At 40.7% G+C, this 22,691-nt stretch overlaps 1 long non-coding RNA gene across 1 annotated transcript; it reads left to right on the forward strand.

Annotated features, from left to right (window-relative positions):
- Positions 1 to 162: 162 nt before the first annotated feature.
- Positions 163 to 20,975, forward strand: LOC308115610. Its single transcript, XR_013935703.1, has 4 exons — positions 163 to 429; positions 10,024 to 10,078; positions 10,202 to 10,271; positions 20,371 to 20,975. It is a non-coding gene; the product is annotated as an uncharacterized lncRNA (long non-coding RNA).
- Positions 20,976 to 22,691: the final 1,716 nt, after the last annotated feature.

Raw genomic sequence — 22,691 nt, forward strand, 5'->3', positions numbered from 1 at the left:
ATTCTGACAATTGTGCAGATGTGTGCTGCTTACATTTCCAAGCTTTATTTCTTTTAGAAATAGGACAGAACGGAGTGATTTTCCCAGGCCTGTGATGTGTGCGTATATTTCAGCTCCATCTGTGCGTCTTTCTCACGCTCTCTCCTCGCTGCACAGCTCCTCGCGCACGCATGCGTCAACCGGCATCTTCTAAACAGGAAGATTTCCGCCACTTCTTTCTTTGCAAAAAACTTGAAACTACGGTTAAACACGGCGCAGTTTTTTTTTTTTTTTCCGGGGGAATGCATCCTGCTCACCCTGACCCGCAGAACAATCAGCCGAGGACACTTTTTCTTCTCCCTCTGTCTCCAAACAAGCAGCCGGTGGGACGCCTGCGGGGAGAGAAACCCTCAAAAATCCTCCTGTACGATGCTCATCTGCAGCCACGAGGTAGTACACACTGTATGTTTGTGCTGTATATTTGTGCTCGCATTGAAGTTTTAAATGGTGTTACGCTATCTTTCACGGAGCCGCCTGGATGCAATTTGACGTGCGGCGTCCAGGCTGCTCTCACAAACGCGCTTTCGCTTCGGCTTCATTTGGAGATCAATGAATTAGATAGCAGGAAATTATTTTAGGGGGCTGAGCCTCCTACACACCGGGGACAAGACAGCTATGTTTCTTATTCTAAAACTGATTGTCTAATAAACGCGCGCAGCAAAGCTCCCTCGACAATTTATCCGGATAATGAGAAACGCAATATTTTTTATTTATTTTTTGTCAAGAATTGGGATAGTCATTATTTAGATTTGTTGTTTCTTTCTCTTAATATAGTGCTCAGCGTATTGAGGTGCAAAAATAAAAAATGATGACATATTAATAATGGCGTTTCACGTGGATCGTTGGTTGTTTATGGGTTTGAGTCTCTAAATATATATTTATTTATATATATATATCACTGAAGGTGTAATAAACAAATAATTTAAGATTTTTGACTCCATCTCTGGCATATAAAACTCGCGCACGCACGTCTTCGATCACGCGCGCGCGCACACGCACACGCGCGCGCGCACACACACACACACACACACACACACACACACACACACACACACACACACACACACACACACACACACACACACACACACAATCAAAAGTAGGATTATCTGAGGACACGTGTCCGTCCATCTCGCAGAGCAAAGTGAACGGGGAGCGGCCTGACACACAGAGAGCCTATTAGTCAACTTGGGCTCCCGTGGAGAGCACCGAGGTAAGCTTCCCCACCGTAACTGTCCATGGTGCTGAAGCGGTAAGAGGTTTTCTTCTCTGCACACATGCGTCCTCCCCTCAAAAACTCTTAAAAGCTCGGGTTGACATTTCAATGCCTGTTATTGTATATCCATCCTATTTTGCGATGGTTCTCAAAATAAAATATTAGAAAGGAAGAGCTCCCACACGGTCTACACAACTTTTCCTAACTTCTCCCCACCTCCCCTTCTTCTGCGGGGTGTTTTTAAGTCCCACTCTATTTTATTTTATTTTTTTTCATTCACACTGCCGCTGAACCACTATTGGGAGTGGTGAATAGCAACACAAACTTACCACAAACACACACATATTTTCAGATCTGGCAACAAAAGACCTGTCTGTCACTAACTTTTCCTTCATTGTGAATTCGTAATGCACCTCAGGCAGAGGCACCTTGGATTTATAATATTACAATTATGCCATTACCTATAATTACTCCTGAAAGCATGTAATGTAGGTCATGGAGTCAGATGTCTATCAAAAACAAACAAATTCACACAGAAACATTCACTAATAACGTTTGGGCTTTATATGTAAGTGTATGTTTTCACAAATACACTTATCAAATCATTCCCATATTAGCAAGGTTCACAAATTATATTATAATGGTTTCACATATATGTGAGTTTAGAAAATTACTTGCATCATTGTTGATGAATCCAGCTGTGTAGATCATTTGTCCTCCAACCTTTTACAATGTGCTCATTTATTTGTAGATCTTTACAACTATGTGAAGGTGACTTTATTCAATTGTAGACTTGTGAGTTTGTAAATTGGATCTGAAGTCCTCTGATCTAATTGGATGGATTTTTCCTCCAAACCAGATTCCTCTGTAGCCAATCAGATGTCCTAGTAATTTTAAGCCAATCAGGAGAGTCAACCTGGGGAAGGTTTATTGTGATAATAGTGATCAAGAATGTTTAACATGTTGAAACTACCAGCGGCCATGTTAGCCTCTGGTTGACCTCATTAACACAGCTCTATTATTACAAAAAACTAACCAGTGAATAAAATTTCTTTCGAACATCACACACCAAATATAAGTGGAGGTTTCTCCCATTACAATGGCTGAAAGAAGATCGGCGACTCAGCGGCGCTCACATGGTCACTTTTTGTCCGATTGCACCAACGCTGACTGAAATGATAGAATCGACGTTTGAGTTTTTAATGCACCAAGAATATGATCTCGTTTAGTCAGTGGATCAATCCCACAATGCTTTGCGCTGAATTGCACCCACCGGAGACAGGCGCGCAGGATCCTACATGCAGCTTCACAAAGAAGTATTGAAGATGGATTCATTAGTTCGGCTAATCGAGCTCGTTGGGCTTCTTTTGAAACTGAAACACCAAAGAAACGTTTTTCCTTGTTCAGAGTCTGATGAGGAATCACGTCGACCAGAATCAGGATCGACATGATCCACCTCTCTTTCTGTATGAATCAAATAGACCCGACTGGACAAGAAACTCCTGATATTTTCAGATTATTTGTGTTTTTATAAACTCCGCTGTCGCGCCAGCTGAGCTCAGACGCCTGTCAATTACAGTGAACAGCTCTAATTAGGTCTAATATCACATTTCATCTTCTCGAAAATCGACTAGTTAATCGACTAAACTTGATGGAGAATCAAGTAGTTTTTGCTTGCAAAGTGATTAATTTGTGCTGCAACATGTGGATCTATTGACCAACAGTGATCCCATGAAACCAACCACAGGAAGTGACATTTCAATAATATTGGGTTCTACTTGTTTGCACCGATCGGGGGTCAAGCTGACCCCAATAATGGATTCAGTTTCCAGCTCAACACACCGGAGTGGCACACAAATGAGATTTGCAGATGAAAAGCACGCTGCAAATTCACGAGGAGCAGTTTTTGAATATCCGTGTTGAAAATTCATAAATGTCTTAATTGAAAATGACCGATGCTTTTTAGAGCACATGTTGAATTTTTGTAATTATTTCAGGACATAGGTGGATCGATAATTGTTTGTGTGTTTTTAAAACTGTAATGCTCTTTGCATGTATACGTGATGATGCATATTTGCGTGTTGATTTATCAAGACATGAATTCATACAGAAATCCCCAAATGTGTGAATCCCATAGCAACAATGGGCCTGGGTCATCTCTTTACTTAAATCTGCTTTAATAATAGTTTGCAACATTTTCACAAACCAAAAGGTGATTATGTAAAGATATACTCCCACATACACTCGGAAGCTCAAAGTCCACATAAAGCGACACATTAAATGTGATGCACTCTCTAACCCTAATCAGGCCTAACAACATGTGACTCCTCTAAAAGAAAAGAAAAGAAAAGAAAAGAAAACCTGTATAGTTTGAATGGCAAACAAATTATTAGTTAGAGTCAGAAGCACAGTGTCTTTTCAGCCATGTTTACAGAAAATGTTCCGTCAGACTCATTTATACCTTCATATGCTGAAATCCCCCGGGGTCACGGTCAAAGCGATTGTCCCTGGTGATGGCACAAAAATCCATACATTCACATAAATAGATGATAATTATACTTGTGATGTAAAACACAAAAAGCCCCTTTTCACTGAGATGCAAGCAATTTTAAAACTCTGAATACACACACACACACACACACACACACACACACACACACACACACACACACACACACACACACACACACACACACACACACACACACACACACACACACACACACAAAAAACCAAAGATCTTTTTACATGATCCCTTTATAAGTATCCTTCACTGACACCGAGAAGCAATCAAAACAGCAATGAGGCGCATTTAAGATGTATTGCCAACATGTGGGTTATATTACAGGAAGGACTCGGATGTATTGTGTCTTTGTGGTGAAATAATTTCTCAGTCAGATAGCGAAATCAGACTTGAATAAGAGCAAGAAAAAAATCTAAATGGCTGAACTTAAGCCGCTCTCTCTTTTCTTCTGCAACACTGGATAATACAGAGCAGAGCAGGGGAAAAAAATTAACCGAGGGTCAAGTCGTCAGGTAATAATGAAAGGATAGGTCCAATACTTCAAAGACCATGAGGTCTGCATCACACAATTATACAATACAATTAGGATTAAAGGGGCAAAACAGAGATAACAGGAGATAGGGATAAATTATCACAAAAGGAAAGATGTGACTCTCTCCTGACCTTCATTAAGGGAAAAAAACTCATTTAGACTTGGCCTTCCTTGCAGGGGGATTTCAGCCTTTCACATGAGACTGGGACGCATTAGATAAGATTTAAACTTGCATAAATGTGAATCTGGAGCCCGACGATGACATAAAGCATACATGCAGAACAAACTCCAATAATACAGTAGTACACATATAATACCATACATTATGTATTGATTCCACGTTTTAGTGAGCGACACAGTTTCGTGTTGTTGTCGGCGTCTTGTTGAGGCATTAAACCGTTTAAATAACAGTTCCTATTTTGAGTTTGTTAACTTTTCCACAAAAACTGAACGAATGTCAGCCTTTGGATGTCTCGATCAGTCCCTGTCAGTCCCAGAGTTAGCAGGTTTGGTGTAATCCCAGGTATGCAGTGGTTCTGTGGAGGTGAATATTTGGACTGTGGTGACGTTTGAGGTGGGAGAAGTGAGTTTTTGATCAGAAGTTGAATCCTGAGCAAAGACACCCCCCCCCCCCCCCCCCCCCAAAGCTTCCCAGGTGATGCACTGACCCCGCCCACAGCTCCTAGTGTGTGTGGTTAAAGTTAACTAGCAACACGAGGGGTTATAACCAGAAATAATTTCCCCAAGGAGATAAATAGAGTAACTTAACTCTTTCAACCGTGATGGGGGGAAACAAGATAAGTAATCAAGAGGAACCCTGCAAAATAGTGTTCGATGGGATTTTGCCAAGTCTCTACTTTTCATCTAATTTTATTCAGCTTACACTCAACGGCAGAGAGGAATCTTAGAGGAGTATATAGAAACTAGAAATCTTAGTCACCAGAAAATGTAAATAAATCTGTTTTAACAGGACAAGTGAGACTAGAAGGAAACAGATCATCAGTGTAATCATCAGAGTTGATAGAGAAATTGATCAAGCAGACATCCTCACCTACAACTTGAAAAACCCCAATGGATTAATACACAGAAGTTAGGTCGCCATGTCCCGGGGTGACTGAGCATTTTGAGGGAATCTTAGTTGTGATGGTTTCAGGCAAAAAGCAATTAGGCCTCCCAGAAGGAAGCCGAAACTCAATGGTCTCTCTTGACATGTGGAATAGTCCCTGGCAGTGTTTTGATGGCTGCCAGTAGGATGGATCGCACCGGCAGTTTGTTCAGGATCAGATTTTACCATTTTAGTCCAACATGGATGTGTCTCACCACATGGACCTCCTGTGGCTACCATTTTCCTTTATTGCACTTCTTCACACCAGCTAAGGTTTCTTTTTGCCGCACTGAGCACCCTGCGTCATGCCTTCCATGTCGATTTGGCTTGGCGCCCGCTCCAAGCAGGGGTACTGAATCCTCTCCATTTGGAGATCATTTCCACCTTCTTCCAGCTTTATGCTGCACAATAATTCTTGACCGTAGGACCTCAGATATCTCCTTCTCGTGAGTCATGGTTCACATCTGCAGATGCTTGTTATGAACAGCTCAGTCAGGAACTTTGAGTGTTGTTCTAGGTCAGAGCGGTTCTGCACCTGAGCAGCTTGTTTCACTCCCGGTATGATTCCTGACTCCTGATGATTAGCAGTTGTTGTTTATTTTTGAAGCCATTCGTCATTTTGTTCAGCAATGTCCATGACTGGACTGATATGTTAGAATATCTTAGTCCTTCCTGTGACATTAACTTAATCAATCTGTGTTTGGCTATACTAGAAACTAGGAGATGCACCGGCAACACTGTCTTTGCATATCGCTTGCATATGGAGTATGAATAAGGCTTCATGGCATTTAATAAGTACTCAGTATCAAAAAAAATGGCCTCCATACTTGTGTCCGTCCTTTAAAAAAGTCGTATCGGCACATCCATATTTGAAACTTGGGTGTAGAACAGAACATTTAATGAATTAATGCAGAATTTAGACAGAGAACATGTCTGCTTCTTTGGTCCATGATCACATTTAATTCAAATCTATGGAAACATTTTCACAAGAAGAGGCTGCCCTCCACGTTCAGTTCCACAATGTTGTTTCTTGTTTTGGTAGAAAATAGATTTCTATTGAGTTTCAGACGATCAGACGGCGGGACTTCGGGCAGGTCATTTAACAACTTCCAAACAAATCAATCATCTCAAAATCACTCCGTGTGAAAGAGGTCCTGGATGAACTAGTAGTGAACTGAGCACTAGTCCTGCAAAAAGTTGCGCACAAATTAAGCAATGTCATGGTGGCTCGATGTTTCTATTGGACATCAACCAAAGAATTAGAACACCAATGTCGTCCAGCAACTCAGGAGAGGGCAGATCAACAACCACTCCAGCTGTACCCTGTCCTCGGTCTGTCTCCTACTATTCATTGCACACTTTGGAAACACCAGAGTTTGTGTTATTCAGATATTCCCCTGTTTCTTCCTGATGACCATCTAGGTCAGGTATGTTCAGTGACATTTTCAAATGGAAGGTGACACCATCAACCTTTCCTCTAAACCCTGTGTTTTCTTCACTGAGTCACAATTTGAACTAAAGCTCAATCTGTTTTTCCGACGACCGTCACTCACTGCATCCACACAACGTTACACTGCACCCATATATGTTTTTATATTGAGAAATGAAGAACGCTCATGGCATGTTTGTCTAAATATAAACATTCTTGATGATTGTGCTTGTGGCATTGAACATAAAGAGGCTCTCCTCTCTTTCACTGATGTAGAATCAGTCTTAAAAGACTCACGGGCAATGAAAAGCACTCCAAACACCCATGAGTACTATTTGAGTGACACTGCCAACGTGGACGGATGAACATGTGGATTATGATTTACAGAAAAGGCCCGTATGTATCATGGCTTTGGGGTGAAATAATACCAGAGTTAGATAGTGGAATCGGACTTGAATAAAATTATAAGAGTGGACTTAAGCTGCTCTCTCTTTTCTTCTGCCACACTAGATAACGCAGAGCAGGGCAGGAAGAATGAGCAGACGTTCAAGGTATCGGGTTATGACGAGCCGGCATTGTTGCTCGCAGATGACACTATCATCATCTGGTCCAAGGTTGTCCCGTTGTCTTGCACCCTGTGCTTCCTCCAATGGATCCTGTCCAGGATGCAACTTGTCTCACCATCAGTCGTCAAACTTGTAATGTCTTTGTCAGGACTATGTTCACAGCCTTGGACTTCCAGTTTTACAATTGTTTATAAGACTGTAAATTCACCCCTCTTCAGTCCAGTGATTGTGGAAAGGACCTTAATGGTAAATGGATTTCGCTTATATTGTGCTTTCCCATTGCTTTAGCAGCCCCTAAAGCGCTTTACACTTTTAATCACATTCACACACACACACCAATGGAGGCGGCTGCCATGCAAGGTGTCCAGTTCTTCTTTTGGGAACAAGTTGGGCTTCATTGTCTTGCTCAAGGACACTGTGACATGTGGACAAACGGGGAGAATCAGAATCAACCCTGCGACATTCTGATAGAGACACGAACACTCGACCAACCGAGCCACAGCCGCCCATCAATATGATCGTCTATTGGCTGTGTAACACATCGAGACCTTTCTTTGGTCTGTGGTTATCAAACACTTTGATCAAAATAGGAAAGAAATGTACTTTGATTCAAACTTCTTTTTTTAAGCTTTTGCTGATCAGACATGGAAAAAAACCCATCCCGTTTGCTGTGGCGCAGTATTCCAGTATGATGGTTCATGTCGCTTTGCAGCCTCGAGCAGAAATATGAGCTGTTAACTAAAAAAAATAAAGAAATGAATCATGTGATCAAACCAACTTGTGTTTGAGCTTTTCCAGCTACTGTCAAGTTCAAGTGAACCTCCTCCAGCTGGTTGCTTTGCCGGTTAAACCCTACATGTGTCGACGTGCCCTTGAGCAAGACGCTGAACAACAAACTGCTCCCAATAGATGGACTGAGCACCTTTTGCACCTCCACCTGAAACAGCGTTTGTGATTCAATGGCTTCTGACACCTGCATGAAACTTTGCCGGAGACGCCTGAAAGCTGCAAGCATCTGTCAATGCTAAAGTCTCTTAAGCACCTATTTACACAAAACTTCGTGTGAGAGGAAACTGGGCCAGTCATAACTGCACCCATAGTCTCACCCCACACACCTTGGGTGTTTTTTTTCATTTCTAACTACTGAACAAGCTTCCTCTTTCAAGACAAGACAATTGAAATGATGGACATAAAAAGCCTAATAGTCCACCATTTAAGCTACTTTTAGACAATGCAGGTTTAAGTATATAGTAGCACTTGATGAAATGCCAAACGATGAATGGCAGCCTTCAAACAGCGAGCCAACATCAGCAGTGATTCCCGACACTGGCACACCCATGTCAATTATAGCTATTACGCAACTTCTTTGTTGAACGTGTCATAAAAAGAAAATGGAATTCAGGAAGAAATACGAGGCTGGTAAGAGAACCTGCACAGTAAAAAAAAATCCAGTTTAAAAGTTTGGTGTCAGTGATAAATAAACAGTGGTGTTGTTTTCACAGCACAGCTATAAAATAACATTGCTGGTGTCAGTTTGAACATGTGTACGTTGTAAAACTGGAGTGTTGATTAGCTGGTGTCAAAATAAGCCACGCCCACACGTCACCGCTGCTAAATGAGAATCTTTTTAGCCAGTGGCTTTTTTTTTTTTTTTTCACTCAGTGGACAGAATCATAGAATAGAATAGTTCTTTATTGTCAGTCTGAAAGCAAAGTAAAGACAATGTTGCAATGACAATGAGAAGGTCATGGGTTCAAATACCACTTGGGGTTGGTATTAAAACCTGTCAGTGTCCCAGTTAGTAACTTTTCCAACACCATATCCTGTCAGGATAACACAATGTTATTTTCAACATCGCATTCTAACAGCCACACCAGTGTAACGTCAATGAGACACCCAGTAGCACTGAATATCAACAATAACGGGTGTTTAGTCAACAAGAAATGGGTCTGAGATCTCTCAGAGTGGAACGACACTCAAAGGGATAAGCAGGAGAAAACAAGAGTCGATTTTGACTTCAGTCACATTTTTGTCCTTCTGCACTCTGAGAATCGACCCATTTTTGTGCATCAGGTAAAGACTCACGAGTGAAATCCGATCACGACTAACAAGATGAGGATGTGAAGGGCTCGTGTGTGAGAAGAGCTCCCACACTGTGGCGTGTTTCTCTCTCGTGGCTTCGTTTTGTGTTTGGGGGACATTTTCAAATTAAATAACAGCTGCTTTAAAACCGTTTAAGTAAAATATTCCACGATAACACCTATGACACATTTATACACACTCATTACCTCTCATTATAGCCGAGGGCCGTATCTCATCAGTGGATGTAATTTGTCTGTTGGAGTGCATTCCTGGCATTGGCATTCAGCTTCCGTCGGGCTCCTTTTAATTATTGGGAAACACTTTTTAATGCTGCACTTTATGGAATATTATGTTTTGATTAATTGGATTTTGTGGGTTTTTTTATGGGAGACATGCCGGGGTAAAGCAAATACACATTTTAGTGGTTGACCACCTTGTGGAACTCTCAAGAGAAAACCATTTTCATTCATTTAAACTGTACAAGCTCTTCTGTTCACTCCATGTCCTTCTGGTTTTATCTTTCATGACAGTGACTCCATCAATTTGGGACTTGAATTCAAAAAGACATCCCCGTAAATCTGCCAGGTAACGAATATAAAACTGAGGATCAATATTCAATGTGGCCTACACAGTTAGTAGAGGCCTGTAAGTGTTTTCACATTTCAATCAACCTCTCTTTGTGCTGTCTCTCTTTTGCTTTGTTTACAGACTTTTGCATCCTGGATGAACGTTTTTGTCCAAACAAAGAGAAAATCGTTCCTTCTGTGCTGCACTGTAGGTATTGTATCATCAAAATGTGCCCCAATGAAAAGAGACGATTCAAGAAAGTAGGAGCTTTTGAAGCCGGGGTGGACCGACGGAGAGAAAGCGAGAGAGGGTGGAAAGGGAGAGAGAAAATACAATTCTACAAATCTGTATCAGCGAATGATTAATTAATTTTTGTTGAATGATCTGTCCTAGCCTTGTGAGATATCAGTTTTCATTTCTTTTACACTTTTACAGACGATCTCAAGAGACTGGTAGTTCAAAAGGCGGTTCAATTTAGAGCTCCCATTGGAAACGGCTTCAAAAAGTGTCTGCCATACATCGGGCTTTGATGTGTTTTAACTGTCATAATCTCACTGTTCAGTAATGGAGAAAATAAATTTGTTCAATAGTAAATGTGATCTCTCTCTCTCTCTCTCTCTCTCTCTCTCTCTCTCTCTCTCTCTCTCTCTCTCTCTCTCTCTCTCTCTCTCTCTCTCTCTCTCTCTCTCTCTTTTCTTTGCTTCACATTTCATTTATGCTGTATTTGCACTTTTGAGTATCTTCCATGGCATTTCTTTCTTGAGAAATTTGATGGAATCTCTGCGATATATTAATTTGCCGAACTCGACCTAAACGGTGTCGCAGCTGGAAGGTGACTTCGACTCAAGCGGCCAGATACCCAGCTGGGTCGTCCATTAATGAAGCGGAGGCTTTATTTCACAACGATTCTTTCCACTCGCAGTTGTCGAGAAAATCATTGCACAAATCAAGCCTCCACTTGATTTCTGGCCATTTATACAAGGATTCTCTGGACTAGCAGTTGTCTTTGGCGGACGTTACGAACCCACACATTATTTTCTAACGAGCGTCACGTTTAGAAACGATCCTCCGCAGGTAGATCTTTGATAGCTGTTTATTCAAAAGCAGGGTAAAACTTGAAAAGAGGATAAAACCTCGAGTCAGAAGTCTGGAGGGGTGGACTAAGATTGAAATTGGTCCGACTCGCGCTTCCTCTCTCAAATTGAGGGTCCATTGTAGTATGTCAAACAAAAGCTTTTTTTTTTTTTTTTTTATCAGAGGCTCTTAATATAACCCCCTCCCCTTACTCTCTCGGCCACCAACTCGTTCTTCTCTTCCTCTCTTTTCTCATTCATTTATTCCACTGTGTGTGGAAATAGGCTGGGCAACAATTAATTTCAGAGTGAATTCAGGCAGGATCTATTACCCCTCTCTGCCTCTTTTGCTCTAATGGAAATCTATTTCACTTCCCTTTTGTGTCCAATATAATTTAATGCCCATTTTATTAATGGCCTGAAATAATTACGGAAGGCTTTTGTGATTCTTGAGTATGTTTCATTTAATTGTGTAATAAATGTCTAATCAGAGCTCCCATCTGAAGCCATTATGGCATTAAAATTAACAATTACGCCACAAATGTCTTGGTGAATGCGTTGGGCTCTATAGAAATCGCTGCTGATAACAAGACACATATAAATCATTCATGAGAATTTTTTCAGAGAAAAGCGGTGCGAGAGATAGGAGGATGGGAGGGAGAGAGAAAAAAAGGAGTGGAGGAAGAAAAGAAGAGAAGAAAGAGGCTGAGTTTTCTTTATTCTATTGAAAAACGGGGATGGCCGAAAGATAGGGCATTTTAAAACTGTGTCACCCTCTCCAGCTCCTTTCTTCCCTCGTCTCTCTCTATCTCCCTTTAATTTGCCTCCCTCTTTATTTTTGAAGTGACAGATTTCACTTTGGGAATTCATTAACCGTTAACTTGGGCGATAAAATATCTATCAGGCCCTGTGCCCGGTTCCTTTGCTAAGCTGCGTGGCTCTGCGGTTCGACGTTGTGGGTGACCGAAGGCAATTAAAGAGGCTTCACACTCCCTCACTCGCCCAGTGTCACTTTCTCAGTGAAAACAGGAAGGCTGCTCAACGTACCAGCAAGAATTGTTTTCTTAGTAGCCAAGTATACAAATTTCATGGTGTGGGGAAACTCCATTTGCTCCTAAAAGCCCTCGTCAGTTCCTCTGTGTCATTTCCAAGCTAATATACTACAATTGGTTTTGGTGAATCTATTTTGATAGCACGAGGTTTTGGCCTTTTTTGTTCTCTATTACCATGATGCACAAAGGGCCTCCCCGGGGCAACGGATTGCACCCCGGTCCTAACCAGACTCTTTCAAGTGACACAGACCCGAGCACTTTGATGTCGATGATGTCTCATGTTAATGAGAAAGTTGATTTTATTCGCCATTGGACGGCTTTTGTTGAGTCAAGCAATCTTGGATAAGTTTGGTTGATATCTCCCATCTCGTTCTCTGCTCTGTCTGAGCACCAATCACTGCCCCTGTTGGAATATTTCTTAGTCACACAACCCCGGCACAGAGCCAATATGAATGAATGAAATTATTCAAGAATTTACGAGTGTGGTTTGACATAAAGAACCAAAACATCTTGCGAACAACTCTCCAATGCAGTTCTTTCAAAATTGAAATTTCTTTGGGTGGCTTAACTTTTCTCATTGATATTCTTGTTTTTATTGTCAGTATTGCAGAACTAATAGCAACACATAAAAGCATCGGTGCTTCAGATTCAATAGACATTGCGATGGCCAGTTGCTGATCAACAAGATGATTTGCAGGCCTTAAGGATTTCAGAAATACCAGCAAGGAAAACAAATCAAATATATAAACTTGCTTTTCACTGGTAAACTAGATAAGTAGCTGTAATTTCCCCAAGAAAACTAGCCCGAGTGTAGCTTATTTCCAGGAAGAGGATCCAGTCAGATAAGAATAAATGACTCTTTGGCAAAAACAAGGTGCCAAGCAGCAAAAAACAAAACAACACATGATCAATTACAACTGGGACTTTACTTACCTGGCCCTGAAAGCAGTGTCAGCGTTGTTCATGTTCAATGGGAGGAATAAAGGATTGAGGTGAGGGAGGCCACAGGAAGGGGAGTCAAGGTTTAGGACAGGATGGAAAAGGGATTCTGATAGGATTCAGCATGAGCAGAAGAAAGGCTGTCAGGGTTACGGATTGGGACCAGTTATGATGAAGGTTAGAGTCAGTGTCGCCAAACCTTCTGTCACAAAAGTGTCTGTCCTGAAAGTCGCTATGTGACACCATCTGCATTTTTGTAATATCATTGTAATGAACGTATTAGAGGAGAGGAATAAAATTGGGATAAAGTTTAGAACTACTGACTGTAACTAAATAACTTGTTATACTGTATTAATACTGTATTCAACAAACTTATTGTTGGGATGTGGTGGAAAGCGACACCGAAGGCTTGTCCAACACAAGAAGACAGTTTCACGCAGCCACACCGTTTGTTTGCCACACGGCGCAGCGTTTCAGGAGCACGAAAACCTTCTTTTTTTTTTCTTTGAAAACGGGTTCCAGGATGGGGAAATTTGCTTTAATAAGGAGATGTGTAGAATTTCTCAACTACGAGGATGAGCAGGAATATTCCGTGTCTTCTTCTCCATTTTTGGTGTATTTCTGTAGCAGAGTTACAGCGCCACCTGAAGGCCTGGCTAATGTAATACATCATTTTCAGCCGTGTTTATAGCGACGTATGGATGGAATCTTTTTCAAGAACGACAAGGAGAAAAAAGATTGTTTTTGGCTCATGTGGACAGGACCTTAAAGGGTTCCACACATTGTGTGATTTTACCAGCCTCTCACACTGTACGAGACAAATGTAAATAATCATCTCTAAAGTCTGTAAGGGGAACATCAGCTGAATCAGCGCCGACTCAACATGATTACACAAGAATAAAATATCATAAGCATTCAGGAAAAGGAAAGGCGAAACTCTTGCCGTTGTGGAGAAAAATTCACGTGGATAACCACTGTCATACTGCATTTCTATTGGTTAGTTAAGGCGACGTAATCGCGATCCCCCTGAATATCAGACCCTGTCTGTATGGATCTTAGGCTTACGACCGACACCTCGGCCGTCCGTGAGCCTTGCACAATGTGTGACCGGTTAGTACCACGACCACAGATTTGACAAACGATTCTCCCACGGTCCAATATTAAATCCCCGACAGCCGAAAATCGCACTGTGTGTGGGAGGCTTAAGACACTCCGGGGGGCTGGTGGGGGTCAAGAGTCTTGTCAGTGAAGCTACAGTGGTGACCTGTCTGCTGTGGGACTCGAACCTGCAAACTACACGTTCGCTTCTCTCGCCTCTCGGTCACGGCTGCCCCATCTGGATAAGTGAACATCTCCTCTCAGTAGATCGGTTGCTCGTCACTATTGACAAGAGAAAAACAAAAGTTGCTGTGAGGATTTGGAAACTTTATCAATTTAGCGAAACAGTAGAAGTTCATTGTTTAGCGTGATCACTGGGAGGCGCATTATGGACTGGAAAGTGCTCCAGACGTCAGAGTGAAGGCTTTAGATGGGCCTGAATTGGGGCGAGGTTTGGTACGGGTTAGGAGAGCAAAATGAGTGTTAGTGTGGACAATATTTTCCCAAATCTAACTTTGAGATAGCCGGAGTGATAGCCACCACAAATTAATAAAATCAAGAAAAAGAATAGAATAGAAAGAAGCTCCACAGGAGGCGCCGAGATTAAATGAGTGACTGCCTTGATTTTCCTCCCTGGACCCATTCATTTATATTTCTTTTATCCTCAAACCAAGAAAACACACAAAAAAACCACATTTGCAGAGATTTGATTCCCTACAAATATGTTTTGATCATGAAGCAGAGACACTGCTCTTTCTGCATGACTAACTTATGAGTCTGTATTTTGAAAAGAAGCATCGGTTTCCTCAAAAATTTCCAGACACTTCATTTTAACTAGATAAGAGTAGAGTTAAAACCTTTTGTCCTTGGTCTTGTCCGGAAACTTGATAAAATCACTTATTTGTTTTCATTATATTACAGGATATCCTTGATCATTCAGGATGATCCTTCACCGTCCCAAACAAAGCTAATAATCCATTTCATTCACAGGCGCATCCACGCTGATGAAAGAATGTTTTATTAGCTGCAGTTACGCAATAAATTCCATTACGGAGAGCTTTCTCTGAGCTTATTGTCCGTTCACAAAAACACTGACAGCTGACAAAGTTGTGAGGACGATGGCGACAGTGAAGGGAAGCTGCTGATACGGTGCAATGGCTGGACCTGACTCTCATTCACTACAACAGGAACAGATCAGCCAACAATCCCACCGTCGATGCAAAAGGCACAGTCATTATAGGGAGGGTTTGTCTTTCCTGAGCCATTCTTTACATTTTTAACCCATGAATGCATGCCTTTTTGTGTCTTCATTGGTGAATACACTAACAAGTCAGAATTTTTCCAAACTTCAGCGCAACCTTGACTGAAATTAAACCAGGCTATTCACCGTGACTTATCAAAGAAATCCAGGCTTTTCCAACAATTGTACTGGCATCAACGGAAACCGGAGTCAGTGTCTGAAAGGCATGAACAAATACCATCTTTGAACTGAGTTTACTATTGCGGTAAAATGACTAAACATGGTTACAGTATTGTTAAAAGACTCACAGAAGCCTCTAAATACATTGAATCTACATTATATTGCCAAGCGTATTTGCCTAAAGCTCTAAATCATTGATTTCAGGTGTTTCAGTCACTTCCATGCCCACAAGTCTATAAAACGAAGCAACAAGGGATGAAGACTATTTCTGCAAATATTAGTGAACGAATGTGTTGCTCTCGGGGGCTCAGTGAATTCCAGCGTGGTGCAGTGATAGGATGACACTGTGCAATAAGTGCAGCAGTGAAATTTCCTCAAAATCAACTGTTAGCAGAACTCAGTGGCGGGCCGTCAGGGCCTGCAAGGCCTTCTCTGCAGGCCTAAGAAAAATATCAGAATCACAGACTGATGTTGATCATATTTGATGCATGAATACTTTTTAAATAATTCCAAATGGTCTCTCCGCTTCCTCTCATAGCTTCTCCCCTGACTGTGCTGCTTCCAGACCAGTACGTCCATATTAAAGATTTTTACCAATCACATTTCTACCATCATCTGTTGCCGGAGTAAAGAAATCTGCCTGAGGCCTTCATATTAAATTCATATCAGATTTTGATAATGGTGACTCAGGGCCTTCGAGAAGGCCTAGCGTGACGTCAGTGAATTCAAGCCCTCTGATTGGATCCACAGAGAGTTGACTCTCCAGTGCTAGCTGACTGCATCTGTAGTGAGCTGCACGAACAAGAATATAGTTGTGTTGATTTAATAGCAGTTTTGTCACTCTACAATGGCTGAAGGAGAAGATAAAGAGATTTGGTTGCAGATTTATTGTCAAAACAATTTTTAAGAGGGACTTTTCCAAGAGGTCATTGAACGCACCGCAGCACTCCAGCAAGGAGGTCCAGCGCAATTTTTCTGCGCTCACTACAAACTCAATGGCAGGACTCAGGATTATATTATTTACCATTATATTATTTTCAAGACTATGAAAAGCTGGCATGTGTCACCCTCCTCGACCCCCAGAAGTTTTGGGAAAAGCAGTCGCTTTTTTTATGCAGCTTCAGCAGAAGGTGAGACATGAACTTGGATTTTTTTTCATCAGTAAAGGTATTTATTCTGGCTACACCAGTATTTATCTGTAATATCAAAGGCTCTTTATACTGCATTTCTGCATGGTAACACGGTTTTTGTAGCCATAAAAAAAGTTATTGAGTCAGACCAGCACGAGTGAAGGCCGAGGTCCGAAATGCACCCCCGCCACTGGTAGAACTACAACAAAGTGGAAGCAATTGGGAACAACAGCAACTCTGCCATGAAAAATCACAGAGCAGGTCAGTGGATGTTGAGGCTCATAGTGCACAGAGGATGAGAAAGCTCTTCAGAGTCAACAGCTCCTGACATACAAACGTCATGTGATTTTCAGATTAGCTCCAGAAATGTGTGCAGAGCTTTTCCATGGACGAGCAGCTGCATCCAAGCTGCACAACACCAAGCACAATGCAAAGCGTCGGATGCGGTGGTGTAAAGCCACTGGACTCCAGAACAATGGAGACGAGTTCTTGGGAGGGACCAGTCACAATTCTCCATCTGGAAATCTGATGCATGAGTCTTGGTTTGGCAGTTGCCATGAAAACGATACTTGCCTGACTGCATTGTACCAAGTGTGGAGTTTGTTGGGGGGGCGGGGTTACGGTGTGTGGGGAGTTGGGGTCGTTGGGCTCGGCCCTTTTGCTCTATTGAAAGGAACCTTTAAAGTTTCAGCTTACCAAGACATTTTGGATGCTCCCAGTTTTGTGGGAACAGTTTGGAAATGAACCCTTCCTGTCCCAGCATGAAAAAGCAAGTCCTTAAAGACCTGGATGATGTAGTTTGACTGGCCTGAAGTGTTCTGACCGCAACCCGACTGAACACCCTCAAGATGAATTAGAGCAGAGACCAGGCCTTCTCCTCCCACATCACTGTCTGACTTCACAAATGCCCTTCTGAAAGAAAAGTCCAAAATTCCCATAAACATTATTAAACCTTGTGGAAAATCTTCCCAGCAGAGTTGAATCCGTTGCAGCTGTAATGGTTGGAACAACATCCTATTAAATGATTTAAGAACGAGGCGTCTATTTATCATATGGTACAAATGGCTGTATTGGTAAACTTATAACATTTGAAAACCATATTTTTGTTCAAATAAGGGGGAAATAACAGATTTTTTTCTACCGGTGTTTAAATATCTAGATTCTATATGTAAATGTATGCGACTGTGCTGGATTGTATGTGTATGTGTAGAAGAACGCTGAGCGAGAAATGCCAGCTGAAAAACAAATGCCTCCAACCATCTGAGTTGTTTACTACATGCCTCCTTATTATTCTTTCCTTTGGCCAAGCACATCTTCTTTTATTTAATTATGCATTTAATTGATGTGCAATTTAACCTTGGCATCGTCACCAAAACACTTGTGTCTTTGTGATTGCTCCTCACACCTTTTCCCCTCCTCTTCTTCCAGCCAATTTAATTCCAAGTTCCAGATTTCACGGTCAATTTTATCTCGCTCACTCTCAAAGAGTCCATCATCAATTCTTCACAACTTTTCAAGTCCCCTTTCTCTGCAGATTCACTGCGAAATTGCCCATTCAGGTTATCAAAGAAGTGTGACTGCTTTAAATTTATGGCAACACGCAGCCCTTTGAATATGCATGCAGAATGCTGACCTCCAGCAGCAATTAGTCTCTGTCTTTATTTATCCTTTTCACAAGTCACACAGCTCCTTTCATCCTGTATTTTACACTCTTTGTTTGCTGCGCAGGACTCGGAAAGCCTGCGCTCTCGTATTTCATCAAGTCAGTTCCTCCTTCACAAAAAAAATAAATAAAAAATAAACAATTTATTTTATCACCACTGGGTTCATCACATCATCAACTAAAGCATTAAGCTGAGACAGCTTGACGTTGTGTATGTTGGGAGCCTTCACACGACACATATTGTCCATATTGATAATAATTACGAAGCATCTGAAGGAGTTTAAAATTCTAACATCAACAACAAGTTGATGTTGAAGTGGTTCTACGTAATGCCAGCTTTAGACACCTTGTGGCAGCCAGTGGCATCATAATACCTGTCGATAAGATGACAGTTACAGCTATTTGAAATATAATAAAGCCAATAACATTATAATTTGTCAATAATAAAACAAAATGGAATGATAAAAAATACAACCAGATTTGAGTGTGTAGTATTTATCCTTCGTCAATAAATATCTGAGGACTTAATCATCCACTATACCTCTCTGAGAAGCAAAGTGCACAAAAACTGTGTTAAACACTTTGATGCAGAAATGCAGTCTTATAGTTGTATTATTACATTACTGGCTGCATTTATTATTGTTTAAAAACCATATTGCAATAATGTGATCACAACATTTTTGTGAAAATGTTTAGGTCTTGGAAATAAAAGATGTTTTGTGCAGTTTGCTCGTCATAAAACCAGATCAAGTGGATGGTATAGACTTCATATTTATTCATTAATGATACATACAGCACTCTCAATATTTTATCACATCATCGGCTTTATTGCATTTAAAATGTTCATGATTATTCTGTTATATTCAGGTATTATGTTTTGGCGATCATTCTTGCTCGCCAAACTTTCACAGGCAACGATAGGAAACAAAATAACTCCTAATGAAATGTATTGTTCCCATTTCTTGAAGGAAACTTTCAATAGAATATCTTTAACCACCAAATAATTTTTGTGAGGCTCAGATCTATTCAACTCTGAAGTTAGTGAGGACAACACATTAAGGGTGACTAAAAAATCTTGAAGAAAAAATGCAGTAAAATCTTGATAAGCTTTAGACCAAATTTAAACAAAAAGCCTGTCAGAGTTTTCTCCTGTGGTCAGGAGGACACGCCCACTTTCTACCTGAACATGACTGAGGCCTTGTTTACACGACAAGGCTTCAAGTGAAAACCCATCATTATTGCATTTCCGTTGCAGAAAAGTTTCACATTTACGCGGCAATGTTATGAAAACTGTCTGTCGGAAATGGCAGAAATGCTGAAAACGATGTAGTTTTCATGTCGGGCCACTAGTAGCTGCTGTTGCTTGTTTGTGTATTGAATCCCCACACATGCAGTGGAGAATAGTACATTATAAACATCAACAATGGGAGTACATGGACCTTCGTATGGACATACAACCAAGTTGGATTGTTATTACAGTGACTGTCGACTATAAAGCTACCAAGTCCCAGGAGAATGTGGACTGAGAGTCGTGACAATCTGGAGGAAAACGTTGTTGTTATTGTCTATCTGTTCGTTCTGTGCAGAAGAGCTATTTATTACAGCCGTGGTGTGCACGCACAGTAGCAGCAGTTCCACTGTCTACTCGTTTTGGAAAGGTTCCACCTTGGGGGCATTTTTTATGAAGTTGTATTTTCAGTGTCTCCGACCACCGTTGCCGTGTAAACAGACAACCAAGACGCAACAAAACATTATGCGATTTCACTTGAATACATAAAGGAGGCCTGAGACTCAGGTTTTTGACCAGAATGGGTTTTGTAATGTTGCGTGCGAACCTCTGGTTATTCTGTCCTAGCAGTTGGGAGCGTGAGAGTTTGCATATTCTTCCTGGGTGAATATGAGTGTTTGTGACTGTCTGTCTCTCTGTGTACTCAGCTGGGATCGGCCTTGAATTATACACAGCGTTGTACAAGATGGATGGACTTCCTGTCCGGCTCAATCTCGACTGGGCAGCTTGAAGCGACTTCCTTTGTTAACTTGTGGCACACTGTCCATGAAGAGGGACACCAAGCTCTACGCCGCTTCTGAAACGAGCTGCTGGTGAAACACAATCATTTCACTAAACATCCGCCGTGGAGGTGGAGACGAGATGATTGTCACAATCAAAAAGAGAGCATTTATGCCCCTTTTAAATGTGACTTGGACCAAAACAGTGTTTTTGGATTGACTATTTTCCAGTTCCAGTTAAGAATAAGGTTAAAAATAGGAATACCCATTGAGTTATTACTCATAAAGATCCACTGATTTATTAGTAAAACATGTAAACTACTTTAACTTCTGACTGTAGTTAAGATGGGTTTTGAACTAGACAGTAATATTGTATTCACTGTCTTCTTCAACACATCCTGACCAAGAGTGAGCTTAAGTAAAACATGTATCAATCACTGCCTGATGGTTTTGGAGTAATTATTGAAGGAAATATGCTCCTACATGAAACATAATGTGCACATGGGAAAAATAAAAACCTCTAAAGAAGCTCTGATCGAGTATACATTGGCTCTTATCATTGATCCTCTGATTGCTTTGTAAAATGCATCATCAGCGTAGAAAGAAATGTAATGAACTGAATGTTGTTTCCACCATTTAACAGTGGAAATTTATAAGCCACTATTTGAGCACAAATGTTATTCTTCATTGGGGTTTTTGTTGTGTTTTTAATTATTTATTATTATGCATTATTGAGCTTACAAATGAGCCTTTATTATTCCATAGAAATGTATACATAAGTAATAATACATTCTATAAACTAATAGGGAGTTTACTTTTATATAAAATGGTGTTTTAGTTTGTTTGTCACTATTACTGTCAGTGTGTATAATTAGTGGTAGATAGAAAACGTGACAGACTCTCGACAGAAAATTATTTTGTTATCGTCCTTGTATTTCTTCCACAGGAATAAATAAGTAAATATAGACAAAGAAAGGAGAATGCCTAACTTGGCTTCTTTTAACATGAGAGAGAAATAAGAATGATTTTTCTTTTAAATCACAATGATAGAGCTGCTTCAACACAACTCTTAAAAATGTACCTGATAGACATAGTGTATTGTTCATTTATTATATTGTACACTGAGGATGGGCCTCAGTGGTAACAGCGTGGGTTCCTACACTAAAGTTAGATTTTAAAATGGTTAAAATTAAATGATCTGATAGATGTTTGTTTTGGGGTTTTTAGGGTGATTTGAAGATTTCACACAACTTCAACATTTTGTTTATGGTGCATTTCTTAAAAAGGTTATCTTTAGATAATATAATAATAGGTGGTACATTTGGCACACACACTTTCAACTCGCCTCCAACAACTTGTTTTATATCTAAATGTAATAATACTGACTGTATAAACCCTCATGACTTTATAGGATTGATGTTTCCAGAGTCACTGTGACACACATCTTTATGAAGAAGTTTTACTGTTTTAACTTTGTTTTTAGAAGAAGAAGAAAAAGAGCCTATTCTGTGATATGTCTCTTTGTGTGGTGCAATATAAAAGCACTGTAGTACGTTTGTTTTCCTTTAATAAAGATCATTTAGGGCTGGTCTTTTTTTTTTTTTTTTGATAATGCTTCTCTATACGACTGGGCAGAGTAATTAAGATAAAAGTAATATCTTTATAACATTTAGTCACACAGTCTGAGTCCTTCCCTTTGTCTTTAAAGGCACCATGGGCTATAATTGGAGACCAGTGCACATCGTCTCTCGGATGAGAGGGTAAATGAGGGATCCCTAGACTCCAGGATTACCCTATTATTGAGAAGACGTTCCACTAAGCCTCCACCACTGACACATATTCCTGTTCTATGGCCTATTCACTTTGAAATATGTCTTGTCAGGGAGGCTTACAGAAATCTACATAATCCTTTTTCATCACAATTAAAGATACCACTGAACAATAAAATTGCTTGCTCCCTGGTTTGTTTCATGTTGCTTTGAGTAGAAAGAAAAAAAAAAGAGAAAAGAAAATATTTTAAAAAGCGGGTGAGGGAATTGCAGCCGGGTGCAGCCGAGGCTGGAAAAAGGCTATAATGGAAGGCAAAGGACGAGTTTACAGGCTTTCTGCTGAAAATGTTCTGTTGTGGCGTGAGCTGTCATGAATAATGCCCGAATGTTTGATGAAAAAGTAGCGTAATAATCAAACTATCAGAAAAGGATGACAAATAAAATGAGGAATCTATTCAGTGGAGTCCAGCCGGCACACTC

This window comes from Lipophrys pholis, assembly GCF_963383615.2.
Source record: "Lipophrys pholis genome assembly, chromosome: 10".
In the NCBI taxonomy this organism is placed as follows: Eukaryota; Metazoa; Chordata; class Actinopteri; order Blenniiformes; family Blenniidae; genus Lipophrys; species Lipophrys pholis.